Raw genomic sequence first — 13,001 nt, 5'->3', positions numbered from 1 at the left:
TTTGGGAGAGTCAGTGAGAATCTCCCATCCCAGCGCAGGGGGACCCCGGGTCACAGAGCAGACAGCACCCCACTACGCCACACCACCACACTGAACTTGGGAGGTCTAGACCAATGCTCCCACCACTAGGCCACAGCTACCCGAGTGGGTTTGGCTGGCGCGGGTAGGGCCCTCCTCACCCTTATGCAGAATACCCAGCTGTGTGGGGCACCTGAACGTTTGGGGCTCCCCTGGGTCTTCATGTCCACCCACCCGCCTCTTCCTCTCCCTGCTCTGTGGCTCTGCTTCTCTGGAGAGGAACTAGTGAAAGAGCCATTCAAATGACAAGAGAAGCCATTTACCAGGCATGTGCCAACCCCAGGTACATACTGGGAGTGCCTGTGCGAGTCAACAGGACCTTAGTTTACAGCTTGAGTTAAAGCTATTTCATTGGTGTGCGCTGCAGATTATCAAATTACAGCTCTAAAAATTATCATCACCCCCCCCCCCACTGCTGCCATTGGGCACAGGGGCATCAGTTTAATAGTTCTGCCAGGCCCATAAATCCTAGGGGTGACCCGGGGTGTGCGTGCCAATCACCAGTGTACCACTGGCCTCTACAGTGGGTAGAGTCTGCTGGCAGAGCCGGGCCATGCCTCAGGGACCAGAGGCAGGTGTTTTAAAAGTGGTCACTGGGAAAGGAGCCCGCTTACACACAGGGGCATAGTGAAGGGGGCAGGGGGGCAGTTCCCCCTGGGTGCCACACTAGGGTGAGCACAGGGAGAAAGGCCTGGGCGGGTCTGGGACCAGCAGCCATGGCCACGTCAGAACCAACAGCGCTGTTTTTCCTGTACTCGCCCTAGCATGGTGCCCAGGTGGGGGGGAGGGGGCAACTGCCCTCCCACTCCACCCCTTTGCTACCCCCCTGCTTGCACAACAGGGACCAGGCCTCTCCGGTGATCCTGTATTAAAAGCACTGGGCCTAAGTGGCTTTGTGAAGCTATTGGAAGTGTAACCCACACACCTAGGCTATGTCTAGACTACAGGCTTCTTTTGGAAGAAGCTTTTCAGAAGAGATCTTCCAAAAAAACTTCTTCCGAAACAGAGTGTCCACACTGCCAGAGCAGACTGCTTTTTTGAAAGATAGCGTCCACTCTGAGGCTACGTCTACACTACAAGGTTTTTGCGCAAAAGCAGCTGATTTTGCGGAAAAACTTGTGAAGCGTCCACACCTCAAATCAGCTCTTGCTCAATTAAATGGGCAGTTAAACGGCAGAACAGAGGCTTTTTCCGCTGTAGGTAAACCTCCTTTTCTGAGGCATAACTGCTTTTAGCGCTACAGCTATTGCACAAGAAGGCAAGTGTGGATGCTCCAGAGGGAAAAAGCACAGGTGCTCTGATGGCCATTCTGTGAATTATGTTCAGAACTTTCTTGCACAAGAGTGTCCGGCAGTGTGCAAAAGTACACTCTCTTGTGCAGAAGTACATGGCTTTTGCGATATGCTTTGAGGTGTTGATGTGCTCTTGCACAAGATGTTTTTGTGCAAAAACTCTTGTGCAAAAGGCTTCTTGTGCAAGAAGCATGTAGTGTAGACATAGCCTGAATGGATGCTATCTTGCCTTTCAGCTGTGATTACTATGGACAGAGTGGCCACCAGGGCACCTGTATTTTTTCCTGGAGGCCTCTTCTTTTGAAAAAACAAAACAAAAAACAACCTCTTCCCAATCCACACATGCCTTTTTGTGAAAGACTTCTTTTGGAAAAGGCTTCTTCCTCATGGAACGAGGATTACCAGTGTCGGAAAACCCCCTCCATCCTTTCCATTTACTTTAGGAAGAACGCGATTGCAGTGTGGACGTAAGTGACGTGTTTCCGAAAGAACTCTGTAGTGTAGACATACCCCTCGTGTGGGTCACTGTCCCAGGCGGTGGCACTCAGACCACGTACAGCGAGAGATAAGAACAAGGGAGTTCTGCAACCTAAGCTGGGAGCCAGCTGGCTTTATAGCTCCCGCCGTAGAGACTCTTATAGGAAGCTCCAAAGGCCCCAGGTTCAAAGCGCGGCTCCCAATTGCTAAAAACACACCATGACTGGAACATCTTCAATGCTCTTGTGCATCTGAAGTCAGCCTACCACTCAGGCCACGAGGAGTTAAAATCTCTACAAAGTATCTCCCCACAGGGCATTCTAAAGAGCCATCTAGGCCAGGGGTGGGTAACACAAACTCCTGCCCTTGTGGTGGGGCGGCATGGTGGGGATTGCCATTGATAGGACACCTTCAGCTCTGTGTCGGAAGGGACAAAGGGCGCAGGGCCCTAGCCAGAGGCCAAGTCCCACTGACACCAATGGTCCACTGAGCTGCAGGGTCCAGGGTGGTTCCAATGGGCTAAGGGCTGAACGCACTTGGAGCTGGCATTAGCTATTCCCTGCAGGCTCACAGAAGGGATGATTATGGGCAGGAACAGTGAGAACTTGACCTCCAGCTCCCACAAGAAGAGTTCTCATATCCCACTGTGCATTGCCAACAGTTCCCAACAGCGTGGGGAGGCATTGCAGCGCCAGGTGCCTTTTGCTGATACAGCCTGGTGCTGTGAGGACACTGGACACCGGACACCAGCAAGGGCAGGCCAGTGGGAAGAGACTCCTGCTGAAAGTGCAATGCTGGCAGCTGTGAGCTGGCAGGATTCTACCCAGGAAACTTCCCAGTGTAGACAGGGCCTGGTCTCCCGCAGTAAGGCACCTGTATTCCAGGCCCAGGGCTGGGCCGGATTGATGCACAAGCTAAGCATGATACAGTTTAGTACCTCACATTAGGAGGGGCCTCCAAATCTCCCCAAATCACTAGTTTTTAGCTACATCCTCACCTAGGTACCAGTAGATACGCAAATATCAAACTTCAGTACTTCAATGCTCATTGTCCTTTCTGTTGGTATAATACAAATTTGGGGGTAATGCTGTGAGACCTCTTAACTGTGACATAGCTTAGAATCATAGAAACATAGAATACTAGGACTGGAAGGGACCTCGAGAGGTCATCGAGTCCAGTCCACTGCCCTCATGGCAGGACCAAATACTGTCTAGACCATCCCTGATAGACATTTATCTAACCTACTCTTAAATATCTCCAGAAATGGAGATTCCACAACCTCCCTTGGCAATTTATTCCAGTGTTTCACCACCCTGACAGTTAGGAACTTTTCCCGAACGTCCAACCTAAACCTCCCTTGCTGCAGTTTAAGCCCATTGCTTCTTGTTCTATCCTCAGAGGCCAAGATGAACAAGTTTTCTCTCTCCTCTTTATGACACCCTTTTATATACCTGAAAACTGCTCTCATGTCCCCCCTCAATCTTAGGGCCTCTGCATGTTTTAACCTGGCCATGCCGATGGCGTGCCTTGCTTAGCACTGGCTCACCAAGATATACCCATACAACTTTCTAGGGCATCTGATATTGGCCACTGTGGGCAGACAGGACACTGGGCTAGATGAACCCTTGGTCTGACCCAGTCTGGCCATTCTTATATTCTAGAATAGAGCTGAAGACTCCTGGTCCTGGTCTTTTGGACAGTTTTAACCTCAACTCTCCTGCTTCAGGGCAAACAGCAGCCTCTAACACACAGGGGTCAGGAAGAAATTTCTTCTGCTGATAGGCTTGTTTCATATTTGTGTACTTCAGGGTTTTGTACTGAAAACAGAGGGAGGATTCCTGTTCCGAAGACCAGAAAACTCGCTTGGATTCCTCTCAGGTGGTGCTGCTCTGGGGGTGGGGGAAGGGGTATTTCTGTGGATTTTCTCCCCGATTTACTTGTTCAATTTTTGAAACAATTTCATGATTTGGAATACTTCAGCTGGGCCAACAGTGCGATCATATGGGGGCAGGGGATCGAAACGCTTCCTAAGTTTTCCTTCCAGTCCTGAAATTTCATCCATTTCCCAATTCCCAGTCACTGGCCCTGCACCAGCTGACTCGCCCACCTGCGCTCGGTCTCCTGCTGAGCCGCGGCGCAGAGGGGCTGGGCTGGGGCGGACCGTTTAGCCTCTCATCTCTTCACAGGACATCTCTGGTCCGGTTGCAACGGCCTTTGATTTGTGGCATCAACACGCCGAGACAAATCGGTGCTCCGTGTCGCTTGGGGATGAGCCTCTGCTTGCACCTCCAGCGACAGGGCGATGGTGGGCTGTGATTGGTCAGCTCCATGCCTTGGGCCCCGTCTGCTTTCTGATTGGAAGGGTGCTTCCAAACCCAGCCTCGCCTTGGGGATCTCAACTCTGCCCCTCCCCCAGCTTTCAGAGGCACCCCTGGAACTTGCCTTTTGTGAAGATCCCAGGCCGGAGAGCCAGAGGAGCCTAGCGGGCCGGATCAGGGATGGAGCTGAGTGTGTTTTCCTGCACTGATGCCCCGGGCTGGACCGCTGGGAAGGTGCAGGCCTCCTACACTGACGATCTGATAGCCATGGGCACGTTCCCATCCAGCAGTAGCCATCAGGCCATGCTGTTACATTTGCTCCCCAGAGAGTCAGGGCCGACTTACCCATTAGGCACAGTAGGCACAGTGCCTAGGGCCCACGATACTCTTAGGGGCCCGCGAAAATGTTTTAATTTCTTTTAAAATCAGAAGGAAAAAATGAACTTTTAGGGTAGAAGAAAATGTTTAAATTTTTTTCTCACATCAGAAAAAAACGAAACTTTAAGGGCCCACGAAAATCTATTACATTTTGCCTAACAGAAAATAAAATAAAATGTTGAAGTATTTAAAGTTATATAAAAATAATTTTTAATATTGATATTATTATGGTGGGAAGGGCCAGGAAGACAAAAGTGCCTAGGGCCCACGAATGTCATAATGCGACCCTGCAGAGAATTGCCTCTCCCCTTTCCAGGCTCCCAGTCTATTCCCCACCACGGGAAAGCGAGCGAGCCGGGTCTGCCGACAGACCAGGCCTGGGTGAAACCGCCTTTGCTCTGCCGAGCCGAGTCACCTTGGGGGACTTGGAGTGGTGCCCAGAGGCAGCGGCGAGGGGTGACGTTCGAACCGGATTGGGTGGCCTCCCTGAGGCGCCACCTGCTGCTTCTCCATGGGGTGGGGATGCTCTTTGGCTGAGCACTGTGAATTCGGGGCGTATTGTCCCCTGTAGAGTGTCGGCTGAACCACCGCCTGTTGTGCTCTCAAGCCCGGCGGTTTAGAGCGGTTATAGAGGCCGTGCCAGGGCGTGAGGCGGCGTCTACAAGCCCTCGGGGCTGCTGGAGCCCTGTGGCTGCCTTCTCCGGCGTGCGAGCCCGGGGCTGCGTGGGGACGGCTTCTGTCCCAGAGCCCCGGGGCCAGGCGGGGGGAGAGAAACCTGTGGCATGCCTCAGTGCCTCTGCCCCCCGCGGAGCTCTGACAGCCACCGCCTTTGCTCCCCTGCGCCGCCCTCAGACAGCGGCCCGGCTTCTGCTGTGTGGCCTGGGCTGGGGTAGCTACCGCCTGCCTAGTTCCTGCAGCGTGCTCGGCGCTGCGCACGCAGACAAGACAGGGAAGGTGTCAGAATCCGGCTCTTAGAGCAGCCGCCTGGAGCACTGGGCCGGTCCCTGCTCAGCCAGGGGCCAGGAGAGGCCGTTCCACGGCGGGGTGGGGGGAGACGGGGAATTGGAGGCGAGACCAAGGGGGGTTGAGGGCTCCCGGGCTGGCCAAGTCTCTGCTGAGGAATCGCACTTCAGCCCCCAACCGCTTTCTCAGGGCAGGGCCTGGCTCACGCCGGCTGCGGCGGGGCTCTGCCTTGGCACGGAATCCGGCCCAGTCTCTGCTCCGCTCCCAGGCCGGCCCGCCCCTCCCTCCCGGGTCCCGCTGTAAGAGCTGGAGAAATGCCCCAGGAACAGAAGTCTGGCTCCGAAGCGCCCGCCTCTGACGTGGGAAAGGCCCCTGAGAGCCGCCTGCCTGGAAACCTGCCTCGGTGCGGCGGGCAGCTACCTGGCGGTGTCTTCCGATCAAGCAGCTCCCCCCCACCCCCGGCCGCCGCAGGGAGGGCGCGCGGCTGCTTCCAGGGGCTGTGCGGGCCAGGTCGGCCGGGACACAGCGAGCAGCAGTCCCAAGCAAAGCCCCGGGCAGGCAGATCCGCGGGGGCCGCTCTGTGGCCCGGGTGTCCGCGGCTCAGGTCCCCAGGAGGCTCCCCTGAGGCCACAGATCCCCAGGAGGCTCCGATCCAGGGGCACGTTCTCCCAGGCCAGGTCGGCCCGCCCCGCACCCCTGTGCTCATGGGATTTTGGCCAGTTCCGAGGCTGACGTGCGGGCGGCGGGCGCGCAGCCTGGGAGCGGGAGCCGAGTGCCACATGGGTGGAATACGCGGTGGGGGGAGTGGGTCTTCCTTGGGGAACGCCAGGGCAAGAGCTGCCAGGGAGCCGGGCAGAGCCCCACGCCGGAGGGCCCGGCTCGCTGTGGGAGGCGGCTGTGAGTGAGGGCCGGCTCGGACCCCGGGGAGCTCTGCCAATCCGGCTCCAGGCCTGCTACGGCCCAGCAAAGGGCAGGTGTCGCCTAGCTCCAGCGCACGCTGGCCCGTGGCCCGGCAGAGGGGTGGGCGGCAGAGGGGCGTTCTGGTGTGAGAGCCGCGGGGCCCGCGCTCACTGGGGCTGAGCGGTGCAGCCTGAACGAGCCCGTGCGACCGACTGTCCGCGCAGGCCGGCCGCGCCGCCCCGGATTCGCTGGCCAGCGAACTTCCCCGGTCGGGAAGCGCCGAGCGGCTGGCGAGGCCGCGGCTGCGGGGCGGGGCGTGGTTCTTTGTCTAGCCGAGGAGCCGGCGGGTAGCGGCATCCTGAGGCAGGATGGAGGGGGGCGGTGGTCGGGGGCTTTCGTGGTGACCGAGGACGCCGCTTTCCAATGCACTTCGCAGCGCAAAGCAGGCGAGAGCTCGGCCCGCAGCCCGGCCGCCGAGGAAGCCCCTGGACAGCAGCTGCTGCTGCTTTGGGCCTGGGACTCAGCCCCCCCCACTCCCCCCGTTCGCTGGCCAGCGTGCTTGGCGGTTGGCTGGCCTGTGTCAGACTGGATGCTCCCTCCGGCCTTCAACGCGAGGAACCTCGTACTGCCTCCAGCAGTGCAGGGGTCGCTCGGAGGCGCCGCTCCTGCCAGAACCCCCGCACGTGTCTGTCTGCTCCCCGCCAGACCAGCCCGCTGGGAAAGGGTCAAATGCACCCGCGGAGTCCCGGAGGCCGGCAGCGCCTCCCACCAAGGCTGGGGTGGGTTTCTGGAGGGAGAGGAGCGAGGGGGTGGGCTGAGCAAGGGGGTGGGGAGGAGCCTTCCCCAGTAGCCCAGCCCCGGAGAACACCGGAAGCGGCCTCCCTCTCCCTTATTGTTCACGTTTGTTGAGACAGCCGATCAGCAGGAAAGCGGGCGGGGAAGCCGGGTTAGGGGCGGGGCGGAGGAAGGCACCTGCCCAGCCTGGCGCAGTCTGCCCGGGGCTCTGGGTCCTAGGCTGGGCACCGAAGGGAACCCGAGCGTTTCAGAGAACGGTGACCTTGCCTAGCCAGGGGGCGCAACAGCGATCGGCCCGGGGCCTCCTCTCCCCCCTCCCCGCTGCTCCACGGGGCTTTCCCTGTCCCGCGTGGCAGCCAGCTGTATGGTTTGGTTCCCTCACGAGGTTGGCGGGACGTTGTTGTTCGGCTGCACTTCACCTGGGCTTTGTCGGGGCAAAGTGTCTTTCTCTTTGGGCCGCCGGCACCGGCGATGAACAGCGGCCAGCTCCGCGCCTCGCTCTTGTCCAGCAGGGAGCCGTTGGGTTTGTGTAGGCCCTGCAGAAATAGAGACGATTGTTCTTTCTGCTGCGGCAGGAGGGAAAGGCTTTTGGAAAGCAAAGGCAGACCTGGGCACATGGATCCTTTGCAGTTCTCGCCGTGGGGAAGGCGGGTCCTGGTTCTGCCCCGCTCCCCCTCCCAGCCACTTCGGCTCTGGAGAAGGAGCAGGCGTGTTGCTCCGAATCGCTTTGTTTTCCCTTCTGCCTCTTGATAATTCCCTGTTCGCAGGGACTGACAGTCCCCGAAGCGCCGCGGCGCACGTAAAGCTGCTGAGGGTGTTTGTCTATTTCAGTGATCTCTGATTACGCCAATCCGGGCTCCCCACGCGACAGCCTGGGGCCGAAGCCAGCTGCAGGAGACAGATGTGCCGGCAGGTAAAGCACAAAACACACAAGCAACCAGATGCGGGGAAAACTGACAGGGGTGGGGTGGGTGAAAATGATCCCCCCTTCTCACCCAAATCCACCAGCCCCCCCCCGCTCCCGCCCCCCCCGCCCCCTTCTCACCCCCACCCCCCCCCCGCTCCCGCCCCCTTCTCACCCAAATCCACCAGCCTCCCCCCCCCCCGCTCCCGCCCCCCGCCCTCCTTCTCACCCAAATCCACCAGCATCCCCCCCCCCCCCCTCCCCCCACCCAAATCCACCAGCCTCCCCCCCCCGCTCCCGCCCCCCCTCACCCAAATCCACCAGCCTCCCCCCCCCGCTCCCGCCCCCCCTCACCCAAATCCACCAGCCTTCCCCCCGCCCCCCTTCTCATCCGCGCTGGCAGAGGAGCGACTCCCTCCCCTCCCCCTGCTGCAGCTAATTGTCGAGTGGGGACCTTATTAGGAATTCCCGTTAAAAAATTGTGAATCAGGCACGTGGCACGGGGCGCGCCGGCCTGCTGATTGGTCGGATTTTGGTGCAGTCTATTTAGCGCTGTCAGCTGGTGACTGAAAAGTGCAGCGCCCGGGTCAGCGGCTAATGGGGCGCGCGGGCTGGCGCTGCCGCCGCCACGTGGTCACTATGGCAGCCAGGCGGAGACCGGGTGTGGGCCGGGAGCCCCGGCAGGAGCATCCCACGCCGCCGTGTTGACGGCGTAATAGCCCGATTCCCAGGGCAGGCCCTGGCTATCGAGGCGTTTCTCGGGCCCCCGCAGCTGCAGGGCTTGGGTGGTTCCCAAGTGCATAAAGAGGAGGAACAAGGCTCGCTGCCCTCCTGCGCAGGCAGCCGGAGCAGCCAGCCTGCTGGTTAGCTGCGGAGAGGATGTTGGTTATTGCTACGGGGAAGCCCAGGCGCAGGGGTGAGTTCTGAGGTACATGGGGCCCGTCTCTCCAGTGGCAGGGAGTTCCCCAGGTGCACCCCTGGGTCTGTCACACTTCTGCCTTGGGTTAGAGTCTTTGTCCTCGCTGGGCATGGCCGCGATGGGGGCAGGGGTCACTGTGAGAGAGGGAGCCGGATGTGATCCCACACCCCAGGACACACAAGGTGCCCGGCAGAGAGGGAAGAGAGGGCGCAGGAGGCTCCGCTGCCCATGTGGTAGCGCCTCAGAACGCAGGGTAGGATCCGGCGCCTATTGATTCCAGTGGGGCTTGGATTCCACTCGTGACCGGTGTAGGGGTGAGCTGGCCTGGGGCTCTGGGCACAGAACCGGCTTAAGGCCGGCTGCATGGACTAGCCTCATTCCACCCCCAGCTGAGACAACCTGCTGCTTCTGAGGGGACCAGTTGCCTCTCCTCCTTTGCTCCAGCTGGGCTGACCTTTGCCCCTACTGGCGGGATGGTGGCTCTGCAGAGCCGGGTTGGGGCTCTGAGTCCACACTGAACCACAGGGAGCTCAGGTGCCAGCCACTTAGCCCACCAAGGGATGGCTGGAGCTGCTGAGCAAAGTAGCCCCCTTACCTCTAATCTTTTCTGTCCATGTGCGGAGTAATTTTATGTTCACCGAGGCATGTGCGGCTGTGCACCACCAGCAGGAACACAAACCCTAGCTGTGGGCGCTCTGCTACCCAGCTGTTTGTTGGATGTGGTGTAGTGGAGGGGCTGTCTGCTCTGTGACCCAGGGTCCCCCTGCGCTGGGATGGGAGATTCTCACTGACTCTCCCAATGTGGATTCACCCAGACACCCAGGCTCAGCCCCCCAGGGAGGGAGACAAAGGGAGGAGGGTGGAGACCAGCACCTGGCTGGGGGCAGGGCTGGAAGAGAGTTTTAGTTTCTGTCTGGTATCATGGAGGAGGCAGCCTAAGCAAGGGGCTGGGATTTAGGGTCCCAGTCTCCCCCATCTCAAGGGGGCTGAGGCATCCTAGGCCTGCCCTGGAACCGGATTACATCTGTGCTGGGCTGTACCCTGGAGAAGCAATAAACTCCCTCTGTTCTACTGGCTGGCGGAGTCTGTCCGTGCCACTATGGGGGTGCAGCAGGCAGTGAACCCCGATGCACCACCACAGTGGACTCCTGGTCAGTGGCTGAGCCGTGGGCACTAGCAGCCCGCCAAGCTCATGGCTCTGGAGTAATGTCACTCCAGCCCCCACGCAAGTCCCCCAACACAGCCAGTGGCTGCCTATGGGCCGAGCCAAGCCCTGCCGCGGGAGAAGGGAGTCCTATGCCAGGGGCACCCACAGGGGGCGGCTGGCCAGTGCTGGATGGTGATGCCCCAGAGACACTGCCAGACTCGCTCACGCAGGGGTTACCAGACAGCAGCTGAGGGCTGTGACTTGCCCGCTAGGCTCAGCCCTGGATCCAGGGCCTGCCATGCTGCAGGGAGGGGCAAGGGAGGGGTCGGGACTGGGTACAAGGGGATGCAGCAGGGCAGGGCTGCACAGTGGAGATGAGGCGCAAGAGCAGGATGCAGCCGACTGGCCCCTTCCCCCTCCCTTTCCAAACCTCCCTTTCCAAGTGTCTCCACCCCAGGCCTTTGCCTCCATCTAGCAGCTGGGAGACGTGCTGGCTGCTCTCCCGTCCCTCCCGCCCCCGCTGGCATCCACCCCAGCCCAGGCACCCAGCTCCCCTCCGCAGGATCCGTCCGTTCCTTCCCCGGGAACACTGACTCGGGCGCCCAGCGCCAGAGGTGCACAAAGCCCTGAGCCCTCTAGGCGGTTTCCCCGCTTCCCAGGGGCGGCCTGGGCGCCAAACTGCATCCCGCGATGAGCGCTCCAGGCCTGACACCTGGCTGGCGGGTCTCGTCCTGCGCCCCCTCAGCCTGGCTGGCAGCTGCGCCTGGTCACTGCGAGGGAGGCTGGCAGGGCCTAGTGCACAGCTGGGATGGCGAACAGACTGGGAACGCTGGCCCGGGCGCGTACCGCAGCTGGGCGAGCAAAGGCCAGCCAGGCCCTGGCATCAGACCTGGCCAAGGTGCTGTGCGGCCCCGGGCACGAGGCGAGCCTCGGCCGTCATCTGCGTGGTACAGGCGGGGAAACTGAGTCACAGCGCAGGGACAGGGGACCCAGCAGGGCAGCAGCTTTTGTGGGGCACTGAAATGCCCCCGTCTGTGACCCACCGGGGGGGCTGCCTGTGGGGAACTGCTGCCAGCCAGAGCGTGCGGCGAGCCAGCGGGGTGCGGTTCCACACCTCTCCAGCATTGGCACCGGCCTCCTACAGCCCGGGCGTCCCACCCTCCCAGGCGCTTTAACTGGCCAGCCCCGGGGCATCTGCTGCTGCCCGCGTCCTGCCTAATCGGCTTAGCGAATGGGCTCAAGGGGCCGGGGATCGGGGCGGGCGGCAGCTCGGGCTGACGTCAGTGGCAGCTAAAGCCGGCAATGGAAGGGGGAGGAAAGTAGGGGGGGTGTCACTGGTGCTGTATAGTCCCGGCCGAGCTGCTGGCTTCCACGGTCCCCGGGGTCTGCGGGGTCAGTGGGTGCCAGGGGACCTCCTGCATGGGTCCAGGCAGGTGGGGCGCTTACCCATGGGGGGAGGGGCGCGTGCCTGATGGGCCTGATCCTGCCGGGGAGGCTCATTCCTGGGAGGCCAGTAGGGTGAGGTACCTGACTGCCCGATCCCGCCAAGTGAGTCACTGTCGGTCCCCACCCAGCAGGACGGCCCGCTGTATTATTAGGCGTCATGTGCTTAGCTGCAGAGCTTAGGCGCCCTGGGCACGGAGCGGGACCCGTGGTGCCAGGCGCTGTACGAACGCAGAACAGAACCCCCACCCCACCCGGCAGTCCGTGGGACAGGAGAGTGCTGGAATCCCGAGGAGTAAATCCCACAGAAGACCAGAAGGTGGCAGTGGAATGGCGCCTCCTACTGGCTATACAGAGGTAGGGCAGCAGATCTAGGGAAGTGATTATTCCCCTTTATTAGGCACTGGTGAGGCCACATCTGGAGTATTGTGTCCAGTTCTCCCCACATAAGAACGGCCAGACTGGGTCAGACCAAGGGCCCATCCAGCCCAGTCTCCTGTCTGCCACAGTGGCCAATGCCAGGTGCCCCAGATGGAGGGGACACAACAGGGAATCATCACGTGATCCCTCTCCTGCCACCCACCTCCAGAGAAAGAGTCCAGGGACACCATCCCTACCCATCCTGGCTAATAGCCATTGCTGGACCTACCCTCCTGTGATGTAGTGGGTGCTGTCCACTCACTGCTGGAAGCTCCATCCAGGGGGTGCAGTGCATCCCACTTCTGACACCACTGTGATGGTGCATCGGGGACCTCCCGATTCTGCACCCCATCGGCAGCCAGATGAGACTCTGCCAGCCAGTAGAATAGAGGGGGTTATTGCTTCTCCAGGATACAGCACAGCATAGACGTGATGTGGACATAAGGTGTCAGGGGCTGGCAGCCTTAGACCCCCTTGGGGTAGGGGTGCACAGGCCCCTGAATGCCCAGCACTCTGCTTAATCTGTTCTCTTCATGTTTCCCCAGCCAAAAAAAAAAACCCTTCTCCCGAAACCACCAAACACCCATCCCCCAGGTAGCGCCACCCCTTCCTTTGTTTAGGTAAGAAGCCCTGGCTGGTCACTGCCTACTTGTTGGAGCTCAGGGGTGACCTCCCGTTGGACAGTGCTCACAAACACAGGCCAGTAGGGATCGCACACAGCACACAGCCCAAGCATAGCGACCAACGAGTGGACAGCACCCACTGCGTCACACCTCCATGAATATGTCTAGCTCTTTTTTGAATCCTGTTAAAATTCTAGTCTTCACAGCTTCCTCTGGCAAGGAGTTCCATAGGTTAACTGGGCACTGCATGAAGAAAAACTTCCTTTTGTTTTTTTTAAACCTGCTGCCTATTAAAAATGACAGAAAGGATGTGGCCTCATTGGAAAAGGTCCAGTGGAGGGCAA

This window comes from Pelodiscus sinensis, chromosome 7 (assembly GCF_052426305.1).
Source record: "Pelodiscus sinensis isolate ZL-2025 chromosome 7, ASM5242630v1, whole genome shotgun sequence".
In the NCBI taxonomy this organism is placed as follows: Eukaryota; Metazoa; Chordata; order Testudines; family Trionychidae; genus Pelodiscus; species Pelodiscus sinensis.
The sequence above is the reverse complement of the archived record's forward strand: the minus strand, read 5'-3'. Positions refer to the sequence as shown.